The sequence below is a fragment of the Bos taurus genome, chromosome 8 (genome assembly GCF_002263795.3).
Source record: "Bos taurus isolate L1 Dominette 01449 registration number 42190680 breed Hereford chromosome 8, ARS-UCD2.0, whole genome shotgun sequence".
Lineage (NCBI taxonomy): Eukaryota > Metazoa > Chordata > Mammalia > Artiodactyla > Bovidae > Bos > Bos taurus.
In genome coordinates, this window is record NC_037335.1 from 73,415,527 (window position 1) to 73,442,427 (window position 26,901).

The 26,901-nt window shown below is 43.0% G+C and overlaps 1 long non-coding RNA gene across 1 annotated transcript; it reads right to left on the bottom strand.

Annotated features, from left to right (window-relative positions):
• Positions 1–3,845: 3,845 nt before the first annotated feature.
• LOC101907345 (uncharacterized) lies at positions 3,846–26,336 on the bottom strand. Its single transcript, XR_235639.5, has 6 exons — positions 26,001–26,336; positions 24,801–24,923; positions 22,370–22,509; positions 19,059–19,211; positions 16,564–16,637; positions 3,846–9,247 (listed from the first exon to the last, which is right to left on the bottom strand). It is a non-coding gene; the product is annotated as an uncharacterized lncRNA (long non-coding RNA).
• Positions 26,337–26,901: the final 565 nt, after the last annotated feature.

Genomic DNA, 26,901 nt, shown 5'->3' on the forward strand with positions numbered 1-26,901 from the left:
AAGAATGAAATTAGAACACTTCCTAACACCTTATACAAAGATAAACTCAAAATGGATTAAAGACCTAAATGTAAGACCAGAAACTATAAAACTCTTAGAGGAAAACATGGGCAGAACACTCGATGACATAAATCAAAGCAAGATGCTCTGTGACCAACCTCCTAGTGTAATGGAAATAAAAACAAAAGTAAACAAGTGGGACCTGATTAAACTTAAAAGCTTTTGCACAGAAAAGGAAACTATAAGCAAGGTGAAAAGACAACCCTTAGAATGGGAAAAACTAATAGCAAATGAAACAACTGACAAAGGATTAATTTCTAAAATATACAAGCAACTCATACAACTCAATGCCAGAAAAACAAACAACCCAATCAAAAAGTAGGAAAAAGACCTAAACAGATATTTTTCCAAAGAAGACAAAACAGATGGCTAACAAACACATGAAAAGATGCTCAACATCACTCGTTATTAGAGAAATGCAAATCAAAACTACAATGAGATATCACCTCACACTAATCAGAATGGCCATCATCAAAAAGTCTACAAACAATAAATGCTGGAGAGGGTGTGGAGAAAAGGGAACTCTCTTGCACTGTTGGTGGGAATGTAAATTGATACAGCCACTATGGAAGATAGTATGGAGATTACTTTAAAAACTAGGAATAAAAACACCATATGACCCAGCAATCCCACTCCTAGGCATATACCCTGAGGAAACCAATATTGAAAAAGACATGTATCCCACTGTTCATTGCAACACTATTTACAATAGCTAAAACATGGAAGCCACCTAGATGTCCAAAGACAGATGAATGGATAAAGAAGTCGTGATACATATACACAATGGAATATTACCCAGCCATAAAAAGGAATGCATTTGAGTCAGTTCTGATGAGGTGGATGAACCTAGAACCTATTATACAGAGTGAAGTGAGTCAGAATGAAAAAGATTAATATAAGATTCTAATGCATATTTACCAAATCTAGAAAAATGGTACTGAAGAATTTATTTATAGGAGAGTAATGGAAAAACAGACATAGAGAATAGACTTATGGACATCGGGAGAGGGGAGGAGAGGGTGAGATGTAGGGAAAGAGTAACATGGAAACTTACATTACCATGTGTAAAATAGCTAGCCAATGGGAATTTGCTGTATGGCTCAGGAAACTCAAACAGGGGATCTGTATCAATCTAGAGGGATGGGATGGGGCGGGAGATCGAAGGGAGGTTCAAAAGAGAGGGCATATATTTATACCTATGGCTGATTCATGTCGAGGTTTGACAGAAAACAACAAAATTCTATAAAGCAATTATCCTTCAATAAAAAAAATAAATTAAAAAAAAATCTGAAGTCTACTGCAAGAAATTTATATGCCTAAAACAAGCACACTAAGTACCCTTAACCAGGCTAGGAGGTACAGAGGGCTGTCATCTCCCCCACCCTGTCCTAGGGATGAAGCCCTTCATGATTTCCATGTTAGGGTCCCCAGGGTACCTGGGGGTACTAACAACTTGAATCCAATGTCCGACTCTTTGTGCCCCATGGACTGTAGCCAGCAAGACTACTCTGTCTATGGGATTCTCCAGGTAAGAATACTGGAGTGAGTTGCCATTTCCTTCTCTAGTGAATCTTCCTGACCCAGTGATCAAACCCAAGTCTCCTGCATTGGCAGGTGGATTCTTTACCACTAGCACCACCTGGGAAGCATTTAATGCCTTGACTTATTATTTCATTATTAACTCACATTGCTGGACATGTCCACTCCATGGTGTCAATGGAAAACATAATTGTAACTGATATGACTGGGAAATACTGTATATGTTGCACAAAAAAAACCTCACTAATGAATTCATTGTTATGTAATTGAGGCTTCAGAATGCTTTATTTTTTCCAAAAATTCTTAGGTTTTTATGCTCAGAGAATTATAGTGTTTTCTTTTTAATTTTCAGGAAAAAAAAAAGATAGTTTTAAGTGAAGCATTATCATTTTTTCCACTTAAAAAAAAATGTTTCCCACTCATCAAAAAAATCTCATTTAGCACATTTTCAGGAAAGAGTGAGTTTTAGATATCATCAAGGAATGATTATTTCAATGGGAAGTTAGAACTAGGTCAGCATTCCTACCCAGTGGCATTTTCCTGTCCCTGCTTTAAAAAAATATATTTCTTATTTTATATCAGAGTATATATAGCCAATAAACAAGGTTGTGATATGATAGTTTCTGGTGGACAGCAAAGGGACTCAACCATAGGTATACATGTATCCATTCTCCCCTAAACCCTCCTCCCATCCAAGCTGCCACATAATATTGAGCAGAGTTCCTGAGCTACACAGTAGGTCCTTGTTTGCTATCCATTTTAAATACAGCAATGTCCATCCCAAACTCCCTAACTATCCCTTCCCCACAACTTTGGCCAATAACCGTAAGTTCATTCTCCAAGTCTGTGAGTTTGCTTCTGTTTTGTAAATACGTTCATTTGCGTCATTTCTTTTCGGATTCCCTGTACAAAGGACGTCATATGATATTTCTTCTGTTCCCATCCCTTCTGGATCTGCTCTGCTCTCCTCTCCCTTTCTGGCCATTGCAGGTGGATGGGCCCCTGTTGTTATCTCTGTAATACCTTGGAACTCTGGGGCTATGTTACTGTCAACCTTTTCTCTAATGACTGACCCCAGTGGCTAATGTTACTTCCAGGGGAGGCATTTGCAGGCCAAGTATGAGTAATAATAATGTCAGCCGGCAGACTGCACAGTGAAGAATTGATGCAAAGCAAAGATTGGGTCACTGCTTGTAGGAAAGGGCAAGGCACCCCTGCACTTGCCCCACCTCTTCTTCCCTCCCTCTCTCCCTTCCCCACCTCTCTATCACACACACACACACACACACACACACGCACACGCACACGTGCCTTTCATGCTACAAACTGCAGCATAAGGAGTTAAATAACATCAAAGAAACCAATCCATTTCCCCCTTTTCACATCCTCGAGACCTGGCAGCTGGTAAAGATTGCTCTCACAAGCATCATGTGTCAGTGATAACTCAAATGATCTCATTATTTCCTCATCAAAATAGCATTTTCTAACCTCACTATTGGCAGAAACAGGCTTTTAAAAAAAAAAGGGCGGTGGGGGTGGGGGGGAATTGTACAAATCCAACAGTATCTGATTTATTTCTTTTAATCAAATAGCCTGGCTTAGACCAAAAGTGATTACAGCTTTTTGCATCCCCTTTCTCCTCCACCCCCAAATCCTGCCATCTTCTTTTTGATAAATTAGGGAGGTAGTAAACTGCACTTGTTTCTATATAGAATATTTATAGTTACTTGTTAACCCAGGGATTGGCAAAGACAGGTCAAATTCAGTCCACTGACTGATTTTGTACAACCTGTAAGCTAAAAATAGTTTTTCATTTAAAAAAAATTTTCTGGGGGACTTCCTTGGGAGTCCAGGGGTTAAGACTCCACACGGCCACTGCAGGGGGTGAGGGTTCAATCCCTGGTCTGGGAACTAAGATCCTACCTGCCTAGTGGCACAGCAAAAAATAAGGAAAAAGAAAGATTCTGGGAAAAAAAATTTTTTAATGTCTTGTGACATGTAAATTGTGTAAAATTCTGATTTTGAAAAAAAAATTCAGATTTTGATGTCTATATGTAACATTTCATACAAACAGCCATGCTTACGACATATTGTTTATGGCTGTTTCTGCACAACAAGAGCAAAATTGAATAGTTGACTGAAATCGAGCAGCCTGTAAAGCCTAAAATATTTACAGTCTGGTCCTTAGAAAAACTCTTCTATCTCCTATGTTAGCCCATTAAAACAAACAAACCAAAAAAAAAAAGTATTGTTTGAATGATAGTATTAGGATATATGACATTATTAGGACAGTAACTGCATACTGCAGAACATAAACAATCTTAAATCAAGAATCCAGGGAACTTAGCCATAAAAAGGAATGAAATTGAGTCAGTTTTAGTGATGTGGATGAACTCAGAGTCTGCCACACTGAGTGAAGTAAGTCCATTAATATCATGTATTAATGCACACATATGCAATCTAGGAAAATGGTACTGATGAACCCATTTGCAGGGCAGGACTAGGGATGCAGACGTAGCGAATGGATGTGTGGACACAGTGGGGGAAGGAGAGAGTAGGGCAAATTGGAGATTAGCACTGACATATATATACAGTGCTGCTGCTGCTAAGTCACTTCGGCCGTGTCCAACTCTGTGCGACCCCACAGACGGCAGCCCACCAGGCTCCTCCATCCCTGGGATTCTCCAGGCAAGAACATTGGAGTGGGTTGAGATTTCCTTCTCCAATGCATGAAAGTGAAAAGTGAAAGTGAAGTCGCTCAGTCGTGTCCAACTATTAGCAACCCCAGGGACTGCAGCCTAGCAGGCTTCTCTGTCCAGGGGATTTTCCAGGCAAGAGTACTGGAGTGGGGTGCCATTGCCTTCTCCAATATATACACTACCATGTGTAAAATAGACAGCTAGTGGGAAGCTGCTGGATAGCACAGGGAGCTCAGCTTGGTGCTCTGTGATGACCTAGAGGGGTGGGTTGGGGGGTTATTTCTCTTTTGAAATAACCTGAGTTCTCTCTACCTTGGGTTTATGTGTCAAAATGCGAGCCCAACTCCCCAGACACAGAGGGAGCTTTTAAAATTCAGAAAATAAACATTTTTTCTCTCTCCACAAAGCCTGGCTTTGAAAACTGTAATTTCAATATAGAATCAACACAGTCAGCTTTTGAAAATCAATGTCCATCAATGACCTTTTTATTCCAGACACTTCCTACCCTCACCTGTCCTGGAGTTTACAGCTTAGCATTCATAGTTCAATACTGGGAGAGGGGACATGATTGACAGGGGTATGAAAAACATATCAACTTGATATTTCAAAATAGTATTCCTGTTACCTTTGCTAAGTGAAAATCCTTGGTAAATAGTTTTATTCTTTTAAAAACAATTAAAGGGACTTCCTTGGAGGTCCGGGGGTTAAGACTCCATGCTCCCAATGCGGGGGACACGGGTTTGATTCCAGGCTAGGGAACTAAGAACCCACATGTCACACAGCACAGCCAAAAAAATATTAAAGAAATCATACTACACCTCAGTAGAATGCTTTGAACTCAGCTGTTGCATTAGTTTGGTCAGGCTACCATAACAAAATACCCTAGTCTGGGTGGCTTAAAGAACACAGATTTATTTCCTAACAACCCTGGAGGTTGGAAGTCAAAGATGTGGGCAGGGTTGGCGTCTCCCGAGGCCTCTCTGACAGAGATATGATTCTGGGATGTGGCCAGCGTCTCGGAGAAGTTCTTGCAGAAGGCCACCCTGTGTCCTCACATGGCCTTCCTTCTGTGTGCGCTTATATCTGTGTCTCAATCTCCTGTCATAAAGTAGCCTGTCACAGTGGATTTAGGACCCACCCTAGTGACTTTGTTTTAATCTAGTTTTCGTATTTAAAGGCCTCATCTCTAAACACAGTCACACTGGGGGTCAGGGCTTCAACATATGAACGGAGGCCAGGGTTGGGGTTAGGACTGGGGCGGCGGGGTGCAGGGGCAATTCCATCCATAACAGTTGTCAAAGCCAGTATCTCTACTCACCATAGTCTTCCCAGGCCTTCTTTTCTTTCTTTTTTTTTTGCTATGAAGATCTTATATCCCTGACCAGGAATCAAACCCGGGCCCTTAGCTGTGAAAGCACAGAGTCCTAACCATTGGACTGGCCAGGAAATTTACAGACCTCCTTTTCTGAGCCCCTGTGACCAATCCACACTCCATTGTTCTTCTGAGAAAACATCCACCAGCCTGCATTGCCATCTTTTGTTTGCTCGTCCATCTCTCATGTGAGACTGCAGACTCCTGGCCAGAGATCTTAGTCATCTTTGTTGGCATTGGTTCCAGGCACAGAGCTAGAAAGCAGCTGAGTGATGGAATACTGGCATGAGGAGGAAATGTTAGGATTGCATTGTCCGTGGGTCACATTATATTCTTCTCATTCAGAGTGCAACAGCAGACATCTCCAAGGCTGCTTCACATCATATATATATAATGACTCCTTGGGGCTTGGCCAAACCTTCAGATATACGGGCTCCTGATATTGAGCTTTTTACTTTTCTGACATCTTTATTATTTATTTATTTGGCTGTGTCAGGCCTTAATTGCAGCACTTGGGATCTTTTTGTTGCGGTGTGTGGACTCTCTAGTTGTGGTGCCTAGTCTCGGTAGTTGCCCTGCAATCATAATGCTTTAACTTGGGAATAAAAAGAAATGTAAAATATAATAAAATAAAATGTATTTCAACATGTGAATGTTTGCACATAATTACATTAGAAAGCATATAATAAGGTGTCAAATGCTTGCAGCCATGTTCAATGTTACAAATGCAGACTGAGGCATATAAATTTTATTTACGATTCAAATATCATGCATGGCCTCATCTCCAGTGATGGTAATGAAGTCACTCAGTTGTGTCCAACTCTTAGGGATCCCATGGACTGCAGCCCACCGGGCTCCTCCATCCATGGGATTTTCCAGGCAAGAGTACTGGAGTGGGGTGCCATTGCCTTCTCTGATGAAGTAACTAGAACAGGTGAATTCACTGAGACAGAAAGTAGATTAGAGGTTATTAAGGGCTGGGGCATGGGCTTCCCAGGTGGCTCAGTGGTAAAGAATCTGCCTGCTAAATGCAGGAGATGTGGGTTCAATCCGTGGGTCAGGAAGATCCCCTGGAGAAGGAGATGGCAAGCCACTCCAGTGTCCTTGTCTGGGGAAATCCCATGGACAGAAGAGCCTGGTGGGCTATAGTCCATGGGGTCACAAACAGTCAGACACAATTTAGCGACTAAACAACAACAAAAAGGTCTGGGGGCAGGGAAAAGAGGGAACAATTGGTTAATGGTAAGAGAGCTTCCATTTAGGGTTTTGAAAAAGGTTTGGAATTATACTGTAGCCACCTTGCATGACATTGCAAATGTACTAGAATTGTGTCCTTTAAAAATGGTTAAAATGGTAAATTTTATGTTGTGTCTATCTTACCACAATAATTTTTTTTTCGGTCTTACAAACAAGAGCATTTTGTTTATACACAAACTGGGCTAGATGCTGGTTCAGCTAATTAAGAATAAATGGCCTTTCCTAACATGTATGTCCTGTGGGACATCTGAAAGTCATGCCACACAGTTCTTTGTTGTTCAGGACTGTTCCACACTTTGAAGGGCATCTGGCATCACTGGCAAACCCACTAAATGCCAGCAGGGCTCCCCTAAATGCTCCCACCACATTGCAATAGCCCCTCATGAGAACCACTGAGATTTGGGCAGTGAAATCCAGGTAGTTGGTCTGGGTTGGGGCTCAGCTGGCAACTGCAGTCCTCGTGGGCACTAGAAGCCAACAGAAATCCAGTTGTTTGGTGGACCAACCTGGAGCACCGGGAGCGAGGGGAAGAAGGAGGCGGGAACGTTCTGCTGTTCTCCTCAGGGTTCTGCACACCGGCTCCCGGTTGCTCCGGCAGCAGAAAGATTGCAGTTCCCTCCCAGACCAGGTAGAGAAAGAACCTGGAGCGTCAAGGTCCAGGGTTAAGGTGGGCGCGGGGTCGCGCAGGGCTGAATCAGCCATCCTCGGATGATGCGCAGAGCTGCTGACTGCGAACGCGGCGGTGACAGCTACTATTTATTGAATAGTTAGCAAGTTCGTGACTATGCTTTTCAGGTGACTGTAACAATCTCTTTGTTAAGACGAGAAAACAAGCTCCCACAGCCGCAAGGCGCTCAGGAAGTCGAGAGTTGTTGAAACGGGGCAGAGACACTGTCGCGGAGATTACTACCGGCAGACCCAAACCTGCTTGTTCCGAGTCTCCCAGGCAGACCTCCAAGCCAGGCTGCTGCCAAACTCCATCTCCCCTCCTTTCGCCTGGCTGGGACTTGTTCCCAGCGGGCAGAGGGCCACAGTGCCCTCTTCTCCCCGATTCCTCTAAGCAGGTGATCTGAGTGACGGAGGGGCGCTTAGCCCACCTGCCACCAAGTGTGATGCCATCTCCAGGGTGTAAAGACCTGGGAAGCAGTGCCTTCTCCCAAGACGTACGGAGATCCTAGCGCTGAAAAGATTGTGGTTGATGGACAAGCTGCGTATGGAGCCAGCTTCTTTCCCGGAATGGATGCCAGCCTGTTTGCCAGCAAAGGCTCCTCCCCACGGTCCAGTTTGGGATCTGGGACACAGACGAAGGACTGAATGTCCCTATTGTTACCCCTACCACCACCCCTCTACAGGGAGCCAGAAGAGCCCTCTAATGTCAGTTGCTCATCCACAGAGGATCCTTTGATGTGAACCCTTAACTTCAGCCCTCTCTCTGCCATCTTCCCCGACCCCAGCACTTAGCAAATGGGACTGGCCTGTCCAGTAGGGCCAGTCTTCCATGTTTTGTTCTTTAAGATAGATTTTTTTTTAATTTATCTGTTTATTTATTTTTGGTTGTGCTGGGTCTTTATTCCTGCACGGGCTTTTCTCTAGTTGCGGTGCACAGGGCTTCCATTTCAATGGCTCCTCTTGTTGCAGAGCAGGGGGCTCTAGGACATATGGGCTCAGTAGCTGCATCTCCTGAGCTCTAAAGCACAGGCTCAATAGTTGTGGTGCAGGGGTTGAGTTGCCCCCAGGCACATGGGATCTTCCCAAGTCAGGGATGGAACCCGTGTCGCCTGCATTGGCAGGCAGATTCTTTACCACTGAACCACCAGGGAAGCCCTTCTGTGTTCTTTTAACCCTAACCCATGCTCCATTGTAATTCATAAAATCATTAGTTACACAGCACTAATAATTCGGGCAACTGTCTCTTTTTTCTTTTTCTTTTTTTTTAACATTTTCACACACCTGATTTGATCCTCACAACAAACCTTTTTAGGAGGTGTTGTTGTTATTCCCATTCTACAGATGAGGAAATGTGAGGCCCAAGTCACTCGCCTGGAATGTGGCAGAACTGGTCTTGAGTCAAGTCCTCTCATGGTAAAGCCAGTGCCCTCAACAAGGGTTCATGCACCTGCTGGCAGGTCCTCTCAGTGAGTCTCTGGAGAAGTCATTCTGCTTGAGAGCACAGTGGCCAAAGTTCTTCAGCAGCTCCTCCATAAAGTAGCAGGACTTGTTCTTTCTTTGAAACCATTTAACTAATTTCACCGCCATGAACCTGTTGGAGGCTCTAGAATTTCCGTAAGACTCACAGAGCGGGTATGATGTTCTCTGTTTCCTGAGGCAAAAGCAGAGAGGACCATCATTATCCACAAGTCAGTGATATCGTGGTTATAACAAGCAATATATATATTTGACCTTTGACCCATTTCTAGCACCAAGCTCCTAGTAATGCAAGCCCTAAAAGTTTCTTTCATTATATTAATGAGGTGGCTTTTAGAGAGCCTTGGCTTCCTACTGAAGCGACAGAACATACACACGTAACCTAACCTAAGGGTGGGGACTGGTCGACAGGGGAGCCAGCCACATGATTAGAGGATTAGAGGGTTGGAACCTTTGGTCCCACCCTCTGATTTCCAAGGAGGAAAGAGGGACTGGAGGTTGAGTCAGTTACCAATGACCGCTGATGTAATCAATCATGTCTATATAATGAATCCTCAAAAACAAACAAACAAAAAAAAAAAAAAACAAAAGAACAGGGTTCAAAGAGCATCCAGGCTGGTGAACATCTGGCATTGTGGGAAGAATGGCCTCAGAAAGAGCATGGAAGTTCACATCCCTTCTCACATACCTTGCCCTGGGCTGTTCCTGTGTGATGCTCTTTCATAATAAACCAGTGAGCTCAGGAGTCAAAGGGTTTCCCGAGTTCTTCGAGCTTCTGTAGCAAAACTTGGGCTTGTAGTAATCAAGCCCAAGGAGGAGGCCAGGTTTCCAGGTGGCACTAGTGGTAAAGAATCCACCTGCCAATGCAGGAGACATAAGAGACTCAGGTTTGATCCCTGGGTCTGGAAGATCCCCTGGAGGAGGGCATGGCAACCCACCCCAGTATTCTTGCCTGGAGAATCCCATGGTGAGAGGAGCCTAGCGGGCTACAGACCAGAGGTTGCAAAGAGTCAGACACAGAATGAGTAACATATATATTTATATCTATAGGACTTCCTCGAGTCGGGGCCTCAATTTAGGAGTTAGGCTCCAGGTGGACGGAATTCAGTGTTCTCAGGATCCAAGCCAGCTTGGCTCCCCATCCTGCTATTCAGGTCTTGTTGTGTCAAAATAGAGGGACAAGACCATCAGCTTCATCCCTGAGAGCAATGTACCTAGCTGGGAGAAAGGTTACAATGAATCATGAATCCACAGGGGCAGGTAGGCAAAAAAATCCAAATGAAGGCCAACCAAAGGGGAAGCAGAGTCAATTCTTCATGGGGTAAGGCCTTGATAACCAGCCTTGTGGGTCAGTAGTTTTTGTAGCTGACAGATTGGAGCACGACACACTACAAATAGCCGTGAGCACCCACAGAAGAGCTCTAATTTCTTGACAACCAGCCAGATTGCTCTTCTCTATTAGACCCCCTCCAGTTGCAGTCAGAGGACCTTTTTTTAATATTTATTTATTTGACTGTGTCTGGTCTTTCTTGTGTCATGTGACATCTTTGTTGCTTGTGGGCTTAGTTGCTCAGAAATTGAACCAGGGTCCCCTGCATTGGCTATTTCCCTGGTGGCTCAGTTGGTAAAGGGTCTGCCTGCAATGCGGGAAACCTGGGTTCAATCCCTGGATCCAATCCCTGGTTTGGGAAGGGAGGAGGAAGTTCCTCCCTAGAAGAGGAAATGGCAACCTGCTCCAGTATTCTTGCCTGGAGAATTCCATGGACAGAGGAGCCTGGTAGGCTACAGTCCATGGGTCACAAAGAATCCCTTGCATTGGAAGGTGGATTCTTAATCACTGGACCACCAGGGAAGTCCCAGAAGACCCAGAGGATTGTGAGGGAGGCAACTATCAGAATGTTCATGTTCTGATTGGTCTCTAGTGTTTCCTCTTGAAATGTTATTATTGTTCCTCCTGAAATCACGGGATTACACCTTGCCAGTATAGATAAGAAAGCTTTTCAGACAGCTTCTAGAATTTCAAGCAGGAAATGCCCCCAGGGAGGAGATTGGTAAAGTTGAGCTACTCTTCTGAAGCTTATATGAAAATTGAGGTATGTACAAAGCATATCTCAAAGTGGGATCCAGCATTGTATTCATTTTTTCTAATAACTTATCTTTTTAGGCTGCACCTTGAGGCATATGGGATCTTAGTTCCAACCAGGGACTGAACCCATGTCCTCTGCATTTCAAGCACAGAGTCTTAACCACTGGACCACCAGGGAAGTCCCCACAACGGTTATTCTTTATCAAATAAATGACATTAGTGATAAATTAATGGAACACTAAGTACAGAAAAAAAAAAAAAAACGCACCTACCCTATTCACACTCCAAGTTGAATTGGTTTTCATTTGTTCAAGTTTCTTTTCTATTCATTTCATGGGCATGTATCATTTTTATGGAGCTGAAATCATAGTAGTGGGTATTCTTTTTATCACTTAAAATTAAATCATAAGCACATTTTTTATGTTGTTACAGAGTCTTCATAATTGTTATTGGCTCTGTATAACTCACAAGAGGTTACACTCTATCACTTATCCAATTATCCCTCTACTACTGTTTTTTCAGATTACTCTCAGCTTTTCACTATTATGCCTAATATTGTGTGTGTGCTCAGTCGTGTCAGACTCTTTGCAACCCCATGGACTGTAACACACAAGGCTCCTCTGTCCATGGGATTTTTTTAAGGCAAGAATACTGGAGTGGGTTGCCATTTCTTCCTCCAGGGGATCTTCCCGACCCAGGGATGGAAGCTGTGTTTCCCACATGTCCTGCACTGGCAGCAGGATTCTTTACCACTAGTGCTGCCTGGAAAGCCCAATACCTAATATTACAATGAACATGTAAGTGTGTTACTCAGAGCCTAAGGGAAGATTGTGGGTGAGGTGCAGGGAAATTTTCAGGCAACTCTTAGTAAGAGATGACATGCAATGCAGAGCAGGCCTGCATTGGCCTAGAGGGGAGAGATGGAGAGTCAAGAAAATGGAAAATGAGTGTTTATTTTCTTCTTTTGAAAAGAGGAGGTGAAGAGAAAACTGTCTTATTAATTTTTTAATGTTTATTTAATTGGCTGCACTGGGCCTAAAGCAAAGGGCCACCCTCCCATGGTCTGCAGGCTGAGGACTTCCACAACAAGCATGAGCAGAACAGAAGCACATCTGGTCCTTAGCATGCTCGAGCCCCTTGCAGGGGACTCTGAGACCTGATTCGCCGGCTCTAAGCCAAAGACTTAAGGTCACCCAGTTCTGCATGTGGGCCAGGATGCCAAGGACCACAGACATCGCTATGAATGGATCCCTGTCTGTACCCACAGGCCTGAGAGGCTGGGAAAAGTCAAGGGGTTTAGATATTTTTTCTTTTGGATTATTTTCCTAGGAGAGCTTTCTAGAAGTAGGATGACTGGGTCAAAGGGCACCAAAGCTTTTTTCCCTGTGGGATTCCCAGAGCCAGTTCCCAGACCCAGCTGCCATGTTCTTCTTTTCCATCCCGCCTCAGTCCCAAGGACTCAGGGACTCATTTTTGCTTCGTGCCCCTACTCCACTCTACCCCATGGAGCTGCTCCTCGTCCAAGACCTCCCCCAACCCCCACACCCCCCACATACATCTTCCTCCTTACTCATTGCCTCTGAAGACAAACTCCTGGGGCCATCTCATTTTCATCTAGGGACTTCCCTAGTGGTTCTGTAGTTGAGACTTTGCCTTCCAACCCAGGGGGTGCAGGTTTGATCCCTGGTCAAGGAGCTAAGATCCCATATGCCTCGTGGCCAAAAATAAAATAAAGTAGAAGCAATATTGTAACAAATTCAATAAAGACTTTAAAAAAAAATGGTCCACATCAAAAAAATTTGTAGGGACTTCCTGTTGGCCCAGTGGCTAAGACTTCACCCTCCCAATGCAGAAGGCCCCAGTTTGATCCCTGGTGGAGGAACGAGATGCCACATGCCACAGATAAGAGCTCTCATAGCACAACTAGGACCCGGCAGAGCCAGATAAATAAATAAAAATAATTTTTAAAAAATCTTTAAAAAAGAAAAAGCGTCTAATGGAAGAATATGGTAAGGGAACAACCAAGACATTCAAACAGGCCAAAGGGTATAAAAACTTGTTTGGATAGTCATAAATTCTCACTTATAATCCTTGATTCTTTGTTAATTACTAGATATCTATTTAAGACATCAGATACTCTTTTTTTTTGTTTATTTTATTGAAGTAGAGTTGATTTATGATGTGTTAATTTTGCTATACAACAGTGATTCAGTTTTACACATATATCCATTCTTTTTCATATTCTTTTCCATTATGGTTAATCACAGAATATTGAATATAGTTCCCTGTGCTATTACAGAAGGACCTTGTTTGCTAAACTCAAACTCCCACTCCCACCCTATCCCACACGGCACCCCCCTTGGCAACCACCAGTCTTTTCTCTGTTTCTGATTTTGTTTGTTTCATGCTATGCTGTGCTTAGTCACTCAGTCATAGCCGACTCTCTGCAACACCATGGACGGTAGCCCACCAGACTCCTCTGTCCATGCGGATTCTCCAGGCAAGAATACTGGAGTAGGTTGCCATGCCCTCTTCCAGGGGATCTTTCCAACCCAGGGATTGAACCCAAGTCTCCAGCATTGCAGGAGGATTCTTTACTGTCTGAGCCAGAGGCATTCTGGGTATTTATAGTTCTGTCCCTGAGTATATGGTTTAAAGACCTCAAATCTGCACTGTCCTTGGAAAGACCAGCCCCCAAGCCTGCAGCAGCCTGGGAAACTGAGTCCTTCCTTCCTGCATCTGAACTTGGGTGAAAGGACAGTGGAGAGATACCCAGAGAGAATCTTTAAAGCTTTAAAAAAACAAACAGGCTTTGTATCAGTTCACTGGTTACTTCCACACATAAATGGATTGCCAGCTAAGGGATCAAGTAGCCAAGCAGCAGTACTTTCCTCCTTGTGAATCAGAGACTGGTTACCTGTAACTCATCACCGACTCAACAGCCATGAATTTGAGCAAACTCTGGGAGACAGTGAAGGACAGGGAAGCCTGGCGGGCTGCAGTGCATGGGGTCTCAAAGAGTCACTGAATGGATGAACAACAACAACCTATAACGCAGTTGTCAGACTTGGAGGTTGGGTAGAGTCATCCAGGAAATTCACGGGGCACTGAGGATTCCTCGGGCTGGATTCTGATGCTGTGAGTTGTTTTTTTTTTTTTCTAACTTCCTGGACTTGTAGGCTCCTCACCTAATCACTCAAAATCAGATTGGGGGGAGCATGCTGGTGGCTAGAGGGTAAAGAAGCTGCCTGCAACCTAGGAGACCCAGGTTTTCTCTAGTTGCGGTAAGTAGGGGCTTCTCATTTGGTGGCTTCTCTTGTTGCGGAGCATGGGCTATAGGGCATCCAGGCTTTAGTAGTTGCAGCCCATGGGTCTAGATGCTCCTTGGCATGTGGGATCTTCTTGGACCAGGGATAGAACCTGTGTCCCTTGCATTGGCAGGATGATTTTTATCCACTGTGTCACCAGGGATATCAGTCCTTGTGTTTTGGGGTGTTCTAAATATTTCTCTGCTGGACAATGATCAATAAAGTTAGATAAACCTCATTGACCCTGGTGGATTAATTTCAAATGTGTTTAGTGTTCTTTATGTGAGACAGCCTGGAAGATTAGAAATGACATGGGCTTTGGAGTTGAACAGACCTGATTTGGAATCTTTTTTTTTTTTTTTTGGAATCTTTTTTTTTAAGGGCTTTATTTATTTATTCTAACTTACAGTGAAGGAAGATCCAGTGCAGCCAAAAATAAATTAATTAATTTAAAACGAAACACACATACACACACAAGAAATCCCATAGTACTAAGAGACTGGAAGTCCAAGGTCAAGGTGTCAGCAGGGTTATTTTCTTCTGAGGACCATGAAGGAAGGATCTGCTCCAGACCTCTTTCCCTGGTTGGTACATGGTCATCTTCTTCCTGTGTCTTCTCATCGCCTTCCCTATGTACCATGTCTGTGTCCAAATGTCCTCCTCTGAAGACACCAGTCACACTGGACCTCGTTTCACCCTAATTGCCTCCTTAAAGATCCTATTTCCAAATGCAGTCCCATCATGAATCCCAGGAATTAGGATTTCAACATATGAATTTTGGGAGGACATGATTCAGCCTGGAACAAGTATTGGGGGAATGATGGGGCATTACGTGAGCAATGTACTCTCAGATGGTTCAGGGAAAACAAGTTCTCTGTATTTCCAACTCTTCTGTAAACTTGTTTTTGTTTAAAATAAAGGGGAAAGAAATGTACCTAAAGGCTGTTCTTATATTCTTTCTATAATATTTTATATGACAACATATTTTTAGCAGAACCCAGGATGTGGGTGTGCTCAGCTTCTCAGTCATGTCTGACTCTTTACAACCCTATGGACTGTAGCCCACCAGGTTTCTCTGCCCAAGGAATTTTCCAGTCAAGAAGACTGGAGTGGGGTGCCATTTTCTCCTCCAGGAGATCTTCCCGACCCAGGGATCGAACCCATGTCTTCTGCACTGGCAGGTGGATTCTTTACTTTATTCTGCACCAACAGTCTAACACAAAATGAAGATAAGAGAGTGACCATGTTTTATAAAGATTCTAATAAAAGAAAAATGTTAATTTTATCCCTGACATGATAACCTTCAGTTATTTTGAAAATGTGCTTCACTGGAAAACTTCATGCCTTGGAGACACCGGATATGTGACATATGGTAAAACAGATCTACATTAATGCCAAACAACACAGTCACAATGGACACGTCTGTTTCGGGTCTCTGCTGGATCTCTTTTACAGAGTTAAGCTCAGGCATTTTGCAGGATCAATGTGTTTATTTCTGGAGTGGCTTCTTACATCATTTTATGGCTCCTTCCACAGGCTACCAGCTGTGTGAGCCTCCCACAGAACCGCAAAGACTATTAACTAGGAACAGAAGGAAAGGGAAGAGATGGGGCAGGGTAAAGGAGAGTTTAATTTCATTTTAACTGGCTTTTGCCAAATTATAACATCATGCCATATGGTGCGTGTGTGATGGTACTGGATCTGGAAAAAGCAGGTGGACTTAAAGGAAGAAGATGGGAGAGGACACAAATGGAAGACTGGCACAAAAAGCAATCAGGGAGAAATGCAGCCCATGGGGGAAACCAGGATGGGATGTAGAGTTGGGATTTCTCTGATGGTACAGTGGTTAAGACTTCACATTCCAATGCAGGGGGTGTGAGTTCAATTCCCTAGTCGGGGAGTTAATATTCCACAAGCCTTGTAGCTCCCAAACCCCAAAACAGAAAAAAATAGAAGCAGTAATACAGCAAATTCAATAAAGACAAAAGAGAAAGATGTAGAGCCATCAATCGCTCCCCAGGCCTTGGTCTGCAGCCTCTCATCCCTGCTCCCCAAACACACATCCCTAGACAGAAATCCTCTTCAGTGCTCACTTACCCGCTGTGATTCTGTGCTCCAACAAGGTTCCTTGGTCAAAAGCATGTTCCTTATAAGCACCTTGCTCAGATAAACTGTAAAAAAGCAATCCCAATAAGTAAATCATTGGGTTTTTAAAGTTTTTCCTTTCAAGATGTAGCTACACATTCGGCCCTCCAGGTCTGTGGGCTCCACAACGCAGGTTCAAACAAACTAATTTTTTTTTTAAGTTATGTATTCATTTTTGGCCGCGCTGGGTCCTCGTTGCTGCGAGCTGGATTCTCTAGTCGCGGGGTCGGGGGGGTCAGGGCGCGGCGGCTACTCTTTGCTATGGTGCGAGGGCTTCTCACTGCGGTGCCTTCTCTATTACAGCGCACAGGCGCTTCAATAGCTGTATTGCGTGGGCTCAGTAATTGCAGCATGCAGGCACGGGCTTAGCTGCTCCATGGCATGTGGAATCCTCCTGGCCCAGGGATCGAACCTGTGTCCCCTGTATTGGCAGGCAGATTCCTATTCACTGGGAGAAGTCTCAGCCAAACTTACTTTGATCTGTGGTTGGTTGAATCCAAGGATGCAGAACCCGAGGATACAGAACCCGAGGATACAGAAAGTTTGCTGTACCACACCCTTTACTACAAGAGAGTGGAGCATTCTCTGATTTTGGTATCCGAGGGAGGTCCTGGAACCAACCTCTCATGAACCGAGGGACCAGTGTATTTCAGGAAGAGCAGTGAATTAAGACTTTCTCTTAAGTCTGTAGGGGAGTTGCCTGAAATCAATTAAGTCTGAGAGAAAATGGAAGGGAAGAGGAATCCCGTTTAATAAGAGCAGAGACTGGTTCAGGTGTCCATTCTTTCCTGTTCTCTCAGTGGCTATGGTCTCCCTCACACCAATGGTCAGGGAGGTGGGATTAGGCACCATTTCACCAGGATCCTCTGTGTTTTCCAGATTTTCATCCTGGATTTCCATCCTGCTCACAATCCCCAATTCAGCTAAGATTTTTATCTGCCCTTTAAAATCCAACTAAAATGTAATTGGATCTATGAAGTCCTCTGCCATCCTCCCAGGTTAACCTCCTTTCTTCTCTCCTCTGTCAGCACCTGATTCTGGCATTTATCTATGTATTTGTCAGATTACATAAGCAGATTGCAAACTCCTTTAGGGCAGACACCTCTTTCTCCTCTTCCATTTCTGACTCCTACTACACTGCCTGGATCACACCCCTTTAACAAACATTTGCTGGATTAAATAGACACAGAGTTAATGAGACTTTTGATTTTCCCGGGGCCTATTTACACATTCTCTTCACACTCCATGTAGGAAGGCATCAAACCAAAAATGCATGGGAACAAACCTCTTTGTGCAGTAAAATAAGTCCCCAAAGTGTGAATTAAAAAGCACTTCCCATTAAAAGGAAAGCACAGATTTAAGAGTAGTAGCTCCAGCCTCACATACCTAGTTAAAATGCCTCTGCCTTTGTGCCCTGGATTTGAAAGTCATGAACTTGAAAATCAGTTCCCCTTTGCTTTGTGAGCTCTGAATTGTGTTTCCTTCCCATTTGATTAACATCAGTGACACCCAGAACAAAGGCAGGAAGGGCTCTGGAGGTGCCCGTGATGTTATCAGTGGCAGCAGGAGGACCAACTTGGGAGCCTGAGCTGGGGCCTGACCAGAAAAGAAAGCACAGTTCGGAGGACTGACTGTATCATTCTTATTTGTCATTTGAATCCAGCTCTGAAAGGTTTGTTTCTGTACTGAAGAGATTTTCAAATCCATACAGTAGAATTTACAAATCCAAATGAGCCCTCTCCCCCGCTATAGCACAGATAATAAGGAATCTGCCCACAGTGCAGAAGACCGGGGTTCGATCCCTGGGTTCGGAAGATTTCCTGGAGAAGCGAATGACTACCCACTCCAGTATTCTATTCTTGCCTGGAGAATTCCATGGACAGAGGAGACTGGTGGGCTACAGTCCATGAGGTCACAAAGAGTCAGACACAAATGAGTGACTAACACTCTGCTCCCTGAGATCCATAGGCTTATTTCCCTGACGTTGTCTTTGTTGATAATGTATTTGGAATTACTCCCTGGGAATTGCCTCTGATTTGAGTCATTTAAGACTTGCTTTTGAGTCTAAAATGGCATTCTCAAGTTGGGTCACTTACTTCCTTCTATCAGACTTCACTCCACATGATTTGGAGCTGGTTTCAAAAATGAAATCTGGGGGTTCCCCTGGTGGTCCAGTGAAGAATCCACCCTGCAATGCAGAGGACTCAGGCTCAAGTCCTGTTCGGGGAACTAAGATCCCACAGGCCTCAAGGCCAATAAGGCGGTACACCACAACGCCTGAGCTTCCGAGCCACAGCTAGAATGTCCATGAGCCACAGCAACACAAGAAGATCCTGCAAGCCACAGCTAAGACCTGACACAGCCAAATAAATAATTAAAAAAAAAAAAACTGAAATCTGCTCTAAAATGACAGTGTTATGACCACTGAGGATGTACAAGGAACGCACCTCTGACACTGACACCCGCAAACAGTTGCCTTTGGAACAAGCCTGGAGAGTGCCACGCTGATGCCACAAGAGGATGCTCATTCAGACACATCAAATCTGGCAGGTTTATTTAAAGGGCAGGTTCCTCGCCTTTATCTGTGATGATGAGCCTATCTGTAGAAAAAGAACAATGATTTGCAGGGGGAAAACAGTAATTATGTGAGATGATGGAGGTGATAACTAATCTTATTGCAGTCATCATTTCACAATATATAGGCGTATCATATCATCAGGTGTACACCTTAAATTTATACACTGCTATGTACCAATTATATCTCAGTAAAGTTAGGGAAAAAGCAATGTAGGCTATTTTTTAAAAACAAAAGGAAGAAAGGAAAAGAAAGAGGGAAATTCAGGTTCAATTCATAAGAAAAATTTTAGCTATGAATGTATGACCAAAGAAAAAGAAAGATCTTTTTTTTAACAATAATGAATGGACCCAAGAGCAGGCAACTGAGCCACTCTTGCAACATTAGAAAAATATATTGATTATCAGTGTTTCCTATGGAAAGATTTTCAATTAAGAGGGGAAAATGATGGAAGAAAATTTCACATACTGAGGTATGGGGAAGTCATTCTGGGTTATACAGGATTTAATTTGAAGTTTAGGGTAACCAAAACAATTTACAAGACGTGGAAAGAAACCTAAATGTTCATTAACAGGTGACTGGAATAAGAAGATGAGGTATTCATATACAATGGCATATTACTCAGCCATAAAAAGGAATGAAATTTGGCCATTTGCAGCAACATGGATGGGCTTGTAGAGTATTATGCTAACTGAAATAAGTCAAACAGAGAAAGGCAAATATTGTATGATATCACTTATACATGGAATCTAAAAACTACAACAAACTAGTGAATATAACAAAAAGAAGACTCACAGACATAGAGAACAAACTAGTGGTTGCCAGTGGGGAGGGGGACACAGAGGTAGGGGATTAGGAGTTACAAGCTATTATATATAAAATAAACTACAAGTCTTTGTCATACAAAACAGGGAATATAGCCAATATTATATGATAACTATAAATAGAATATAACCTTTAACATTGTAAGCCACTATGTTGTATGCCTCTAACTTATATAATATTGTACACCAACTCTACTTCAATAAATAGAGTAAAAAAAAAAACAGATGCTAAAAGATTACCAAGCATAGGCATAGGAAAGTTTATTGAAAGATTAAAAGTAAAATAAGATATGTTTTGGCACAAATATTTACTATTGAAATTCTGTTTACAGTCATCACTAAGACTTTTAATCACTTGTCTAATAGATATTTTTAAGTTTATAAGAAAGAAGTTGCATCATCATTATTCCTTAATTTCACAGTATTATAAGAAAAGTTCACAAAATACAATTCTGAAAATCGTATATATAAGTAATCATTGCCTATTTTAAAAAAGTGGGAAAGCATGCACAGAGGAGCCATGGGAGCTCATAGGAAGGACGCTGACCCTGGAAGTGTCCTGTTATGTGTGGGGGATGGGCCAAGAGGAGCAGAATGAAGCATGTGGAGAAAGGAAAACGCGTTTTGTAAATATGACAGGTAGCTTGCTTTAAGGCAGATCACACTGCAACATCCTCATCCAACGTAAAATATATTCTAACACTCCAGAAAGACCATATAGCTTCCCAGGTGGCGCAGGTGGTAAAGAACCTGCCTGCCAATGCAGGAGACATGAGATATGGGTTTGATCCTTGGGTCTGGAAGATCCCCTGGAAGAGGAAATGGCAACCCACTCCAGTATTCTTGCCTGGGAAATGCCATGAACAGAGGAGCCTTGAGGGCTATAGTCTGTGGGGTTGCAAAGAGTCAGACACGACTGCATGCACATGCACACACTAAGTCTATACATTTTTAAAGACCTTTACGGAAAATGAATCCTCGATGTTTCTTTGTGGCCTACACTGACACAGCAGAGAGAACCTGTAAAGCTAGTTAACTGAATCACTTTAGTCAGTACAAACTGAACTAACTTTGCATTTCCTCAGTGAGGACTAGGCAAAATCAAAGCCGGAGCTGCAAAGCGCTATTTGCACAGACCCTTCTTTTTCCCACATGGCTGTCGTTGAGTTCACATCGCTGTTTATTCCTGGTCATTTATTTCTCCCTGAGCACTTCGACTTGGATTCATTTTCGTAAACTTAAAGCTGCCATTTGGGGGACTTGCTTTTGTTAGTCCAAATGGATGCAGTTCGCAGTGGACTACACTTGGCTGCATCTTTCTAAAAGGAGAGTGCCCATTTATCTTGATTGAGCCTAAGTGCAGTACTCTCTGAGTGGAGGGGGTTGGGCTGCAGAGTTTAAGGAGGCTCTTCAAAGCCCAGAATTCTGTGATTCCTTTCTCTAATTTTACATCCCATTCCTCATGTATTTCCAACGCGTTCAGAGACCTATGTGTTCAGTTGCTCAGTTGTGTCTGACTCTTTACAACCCCACAGACCATAGTCCACCAGGCTCCTCTGTCCATTGGATTTCCCAGGCAAGAATACTGGAGTGGGTTGCCATTTCATCCTCCAGGGGATCTCCTCCACCCAAGAATTGAACCTGAGGGTCCTGCGTGCGCCACCTGGAAAGCCCTCAAAGGCACAGAGAATAGAATGTCTGTGCTTAGTCGCTCAGTTGTGTCTGACTCTTTGTAACCCTATGGACTCTAGCCTGTCCGTGGAATTCTCCAGGCAAGAATACTAAGAAAGAAAGAAAGAGAGGGAGGGAGGGAGAGAGGAAGAGGGAGGGAGGAAAAGGAAGAAAAAGGAAAAGAGAGTTAAAAAAAAAAAAAAAAGAAACCTCTGATTTTTCTTCTTTCTCATTCCTCACTACTTCCTATCCCTTATTCATTTAAAAAAAAAAAAAAAAAAGATGGAGGTGGGGGGATTGAAGTTGTGAGGCCAGGAGGTCCTGGCAGCAAAATGAGAATCCTGTTTTCAGGCTTAGGAGGCTAGATTCTATTCAAATTTGCCCCTAATGGACAAGTCACAACAATTTGGTCTGTTCTCCCAGCTATAAAATGGGATAATAATCTCTGTAAACCCTTTCTTCCATTCTTAGATTGCCCCAAAGATGAATTTTAATCCTATAAAAATCTACTTTGAACACCAAAGTGGAAAGAGCTGCACAGACAAAACGACATAATTACAGAGCTGCTTGGTGAAACAGCTCTTGCCTTCTGACTACCGTGAACCCAGACGACAAATTTTATTGGATTTTCCCGCTTTGTTTCACCACCACTTAATATATGATGCATCCGGTTTCCCACTGAAAGGACCTCGAACTCCTTGGAGAAGTCTGATGTCCTATCTGGGGCTTCCCTGGCGGTCCAGCGGCTGAGACTCCGCGTTCCCAATGCAGGAGGCCCGGGTTCCATCCCTGGTTGGGGAACTAGATCCCACAGGCCAAAACTAAGACCTGTTAAAACCAAGTAAGTGAATAAATAAAAATATAAATATTCTTTTAAAAGACAGCAAAGAAATTAACAAAGACAATAAGGACATTTCAAAAGGACCACAGGAGCTTCAAATAAGCTCCCATTGTTAAAAAATGGGACCGTCTTAGCTTCAAAAAGAATATTAATGAAAACAGTCAAAAATATCAACATTTAAATTTATCAGCTTATAAAATACTTTAAAAGCCTGATTCATGAGTAATATGTTCATTTTCATAATTCTGACAGTTTCCCAGGTATATACATTTGTGAAAACCCATCAAGGTAAACACTTTAATATATGTAGTTTATGTCAATTATTTTGTTTGTTGCTGTTATTTAGTCACCAAGTTGTGTCTGCTCTTTGGTGACCCCATGGACTGTAGCCCACCAGTCTCCTCTGTCCATGGGATTTCCCAGACAAGAATACTAGAGTGAGTTGCCATTTCCTTCTCCAGGGGATCTTCCTGATCCAGGTAGCAAACCCACATCTCCTGCATTGCATGTGGGCTCCTTACACCTCAATATTAATATATTAAATAATCAAATTGTATACTGTTGGATGATGCTAAAAACCAACTCATTATTTTGAAAATTAGTAAACAAAGGGAGAAAATCAGCATTTTTCTTTCCAATGCAAACTGTACTGAGAATAACCAAATAGTGGATGAAGTTCCTCCCTATACATTCCCATTAATAAATAATGAAGGGATCCCTAATACACTAATGACTGTAGACATAAATCATCAACAACTGCTAACATCACAAAAGACAACCAGACACTATCTGTCTTTTGATGGGTGAAAACATCATCACCTTTAAACTTCTCAAATCAAATCCAGTTCTGATGTAGGCCTCTAGGTCGAACTATCAATTTATAGGAAGGACAGAAGAAAACAGAAGAGACAGTGGGAATTCCACAGGACAAAGCCTGATTTCTTTATACGTATTTATAATCTTATCTATTTATCTTTTATATTTATTTTTGGCTGTGCTGGATCTTCCTTGATGTGCAGGCTTTTCTCTAGTTGTGGCAAGCGGTGCTACTCTGCAGTTGCAGTGCACAGACTTCTCACTGCAGTGAGCGCTCTTGTTGTGGAGCACAGGCTCTAGGGGTTGGGGGCTTCAGCAGTTGCGCTCCTGGGCTCCAGAGCACGGGCTCAATAGTTGTGGCTTATGGGCTCAGTTGCTTCGAGGCATATGGGGTCTTCCCAGATCAGTGATCAAACCCATATCTCCTGCATTGGCAGATGGATTCTACACCATTGAGCCACCAGGGAAGCTCCAAAGTCTGATTTCTTTACCAAATAAATTACAAGAGAGAAGAACCTGTACATTTAAAAGAAATGTAAAAGACATACCAGGGACTCCTCTGGTCTTCCAGTGGTTAAGTCTCTGTGCTTCCAGGGCAGTGGGTATGAGTTCAGTCCCTGGTGGGAGAACTAAGGTCCCACATGCCACATGTCAAGTGGTACGGCAAAAAGCAAATAAATTAACAACAAAATAGAGGCATATCACCCAACATAGTATGTGAGCCATTTTTAGATCTGAACTCAAAGTCACAAAATTTATGAAATTTATAGAACAATTGAAAATTAAAAATGGATTGGGAATTCCCTGGTGGTCCAGAGGTTAGGAGTCCGCACTTCCACTGCAGGGGGCGTGAGTTCAATCCCTGGTCAGGGAACTAAGATCCCACATGCCATGTGGTAAGGCCAAAAATATAATAAAAAATAAAATTTTAAAAAATTGATTAAATACTTGGTAGTAGGAAATTATTGTTTATTGTCTATGGTGTAATACTGTTATCATGGTTATGGGTTTGTTTTTTTTGCACAGTCCTTATCTTTTGGAGATGAAATATTTATGATGAAAATGTATGGTACCTGAGGTTTGCATCAATATGACATGGGAAAGTAGAAATGGGTAAGGTTGGCCATCAATTCATGGTTAAATAGTAAGTACATTGACATTCATTGTAGTATTCTCCTTATTTCTCTGTTCAAAATATTCTATAATAAAAATGTTTTTGAAAAAAAGTAATCATCTCTACATCCCCTTGCCATGTTAGCTAACTCTCCATCATACCATCACCCAGCAGAGAAATGGACCCAGTAACATTAACCCCCTGGGGCAATTCACGCCTGTTAATATTTAGAAAATACTTTGAAGCTTAAAGATGAAAGATACCAGATAATTGTAAGGTATTATTACTGTATTAAAATTAAATAAAAGACTCCGTAAATTTGAAAACCCAAATATGATCACTACCTACCTTAAGGTTTGGCTCACATGGAGAATGAGCTTCCTGAGAAATGCCCATAAAAAGCCAATGATCAAAGGTTGCTTCTAACAGCATTCTTTTCCACAGGCAACACTGCCCCTAGGCAGAGCAAATCTGAAGCAAAATTATTAAGGAAATTGAGTTCCCCTCAGTGTTCCCCCATCTTCCTGTTCAGCATACATCTTGGGCTACTCCTATTCCCTCCTCTCTGCCACTAATGAACCCATGCTACACCTGAGCCCTCAGAAGTACCCTGCCAATCAAAACTTCATCCATGTTATTGAACAAACATTGATTGTCTATTCTGTGCCGGCAACACAGATACGAATTAAGTTCATATGGTATGGACAAAGTGCCAGCAGAAGAGAGGGAATAACTAACTCTCTATGGGAGGATCTGGAAGAGTGTCACCAGGCCAGTGACATTTATCCTGCCTTATGAAGGATACGGAGCCTTCAGGTGGAGTCAAAGGAGAAAGGTACTCACGGTGTATGAGCTAGGTTCTCCAGAATCTGAACCAGTAGGATGTAGAGAGATAGGTGTGTGCATGCTCAGTCATGTCTGACTCTTTATGACCCCATGACTGTAGCCCACCAGGCTCCTCTGTCCTTGGGATTTCCCAGGCAAGAATACTGGAGTAGGTTGCCATCTCCTCCTCCAGGGGATCTTCCCAATCTGGGGATTGAACCCATATCTCCTGCATCGACAGAAGGCTTCTTTACCAGTGAGCCACCTGGAAAGCCCATAGAGATACATGGAAAAGGAAACTGATTCTAGGAATTGGCTCATGTGGTTATGGAAGCCCAGAAGTCCCACCATCTGCCCTCTGCAAGCTGGAGGCCCAGGAGAGCCAGGGGTGTAATTCAGGCCAAGTCCTGAAGCTCCAGAACAGGTACAGGAGGACATGGAGGTCCCAGCTCATCAGGGAGAGTGAATTCGCCTCATTTTGCTCTGTTCGAGCTCTCAGCAGATTAGAGGCTGCCACCCACCTTGGGGAGGGCACCTGCTTCACTTAGTCTCCTAATTCAGATACTAGTCTCTTCCAGAAACATCTCACAGACATGCCCAGAAATAATATTTTACCACCTTTCGAGGCATCCCTTAGCCTGGTCAAATTGGTACCTAAAATAAACCATCGCACAAAGCAAAGACAGTAACACAAAAACATCATAAGATGTGGAGACAGCTTACTTGCAGATGGAGGAGATGCTTTTGGAAAGCTGGGTGGATCAGGTCTTGAAAAGCTGTACAGGGACTTCCCCAGCGGTCCATTGGTTAGGACTCCAAGCTTCCACTGCAGGGTTTGATCCCTGGTCAGAGAACTAATATCCAACAAGCCATGTAGTGTAGCCAAAACAAAGCAAAAGAAAAGAAAGAAAAAGAAAAGTTTCGTACACTGTGCTGGAAACTTTATCCTGAGGGCCCCTGGAAGCTTTTTAAGGGAAAAAAAAATGCTTTGTTGGAATCTGTGTTAGGCTGAACATTTACTCGTCTTTGGAACCTGTGAGATTATAAATTTCTTGCCTGGGCTTGTTCTCTCTTGTAACCCCAGTTCCCAGGACAAAGTCTGACTCTTACAAGGGTCAGACTTAAAGTCAGTCATTTCCCTTTTTTTTTTTTAAAGACACAATAGCTACAAACAATGCTTTGGAAAGGAGCCTGAGGGAGAAAACAATAAAAGAGGCCTCTTTCCCTTAAAATAATTCTAACCTAGCAACAGGAGTTAGTGTGACATTCATTCCCACTTTAGGATGCTGGGATGTCTCTTCTCTAAAGTGTCCCTTAGAAGAAACTGAAAAGGGACTTAGAGGTCAGAGGTCACATCACCACGCGTAAGTATTAAGGTTCTTGTACAAAGGGGAAGAGAAAAATGTAGAGACTTTCCCAGTGATTCAGTGGTTAAGGCCCTCCCAATGCAGGGAGGGTCCATCCCTGGTCAGGGTGCTAGACCCTGCATGCCAGCACAGCCAAGTAAATGAAAACTTTTAAAAAGAAGATCCTGCATCCTCCCTGGGAAATTAGGTCAGAGGAGGTGCATCACTGGTGCAGCTCAGAGCAGTATTTTCCAAGGAAGTTAGTTTCAGTCTGTGGC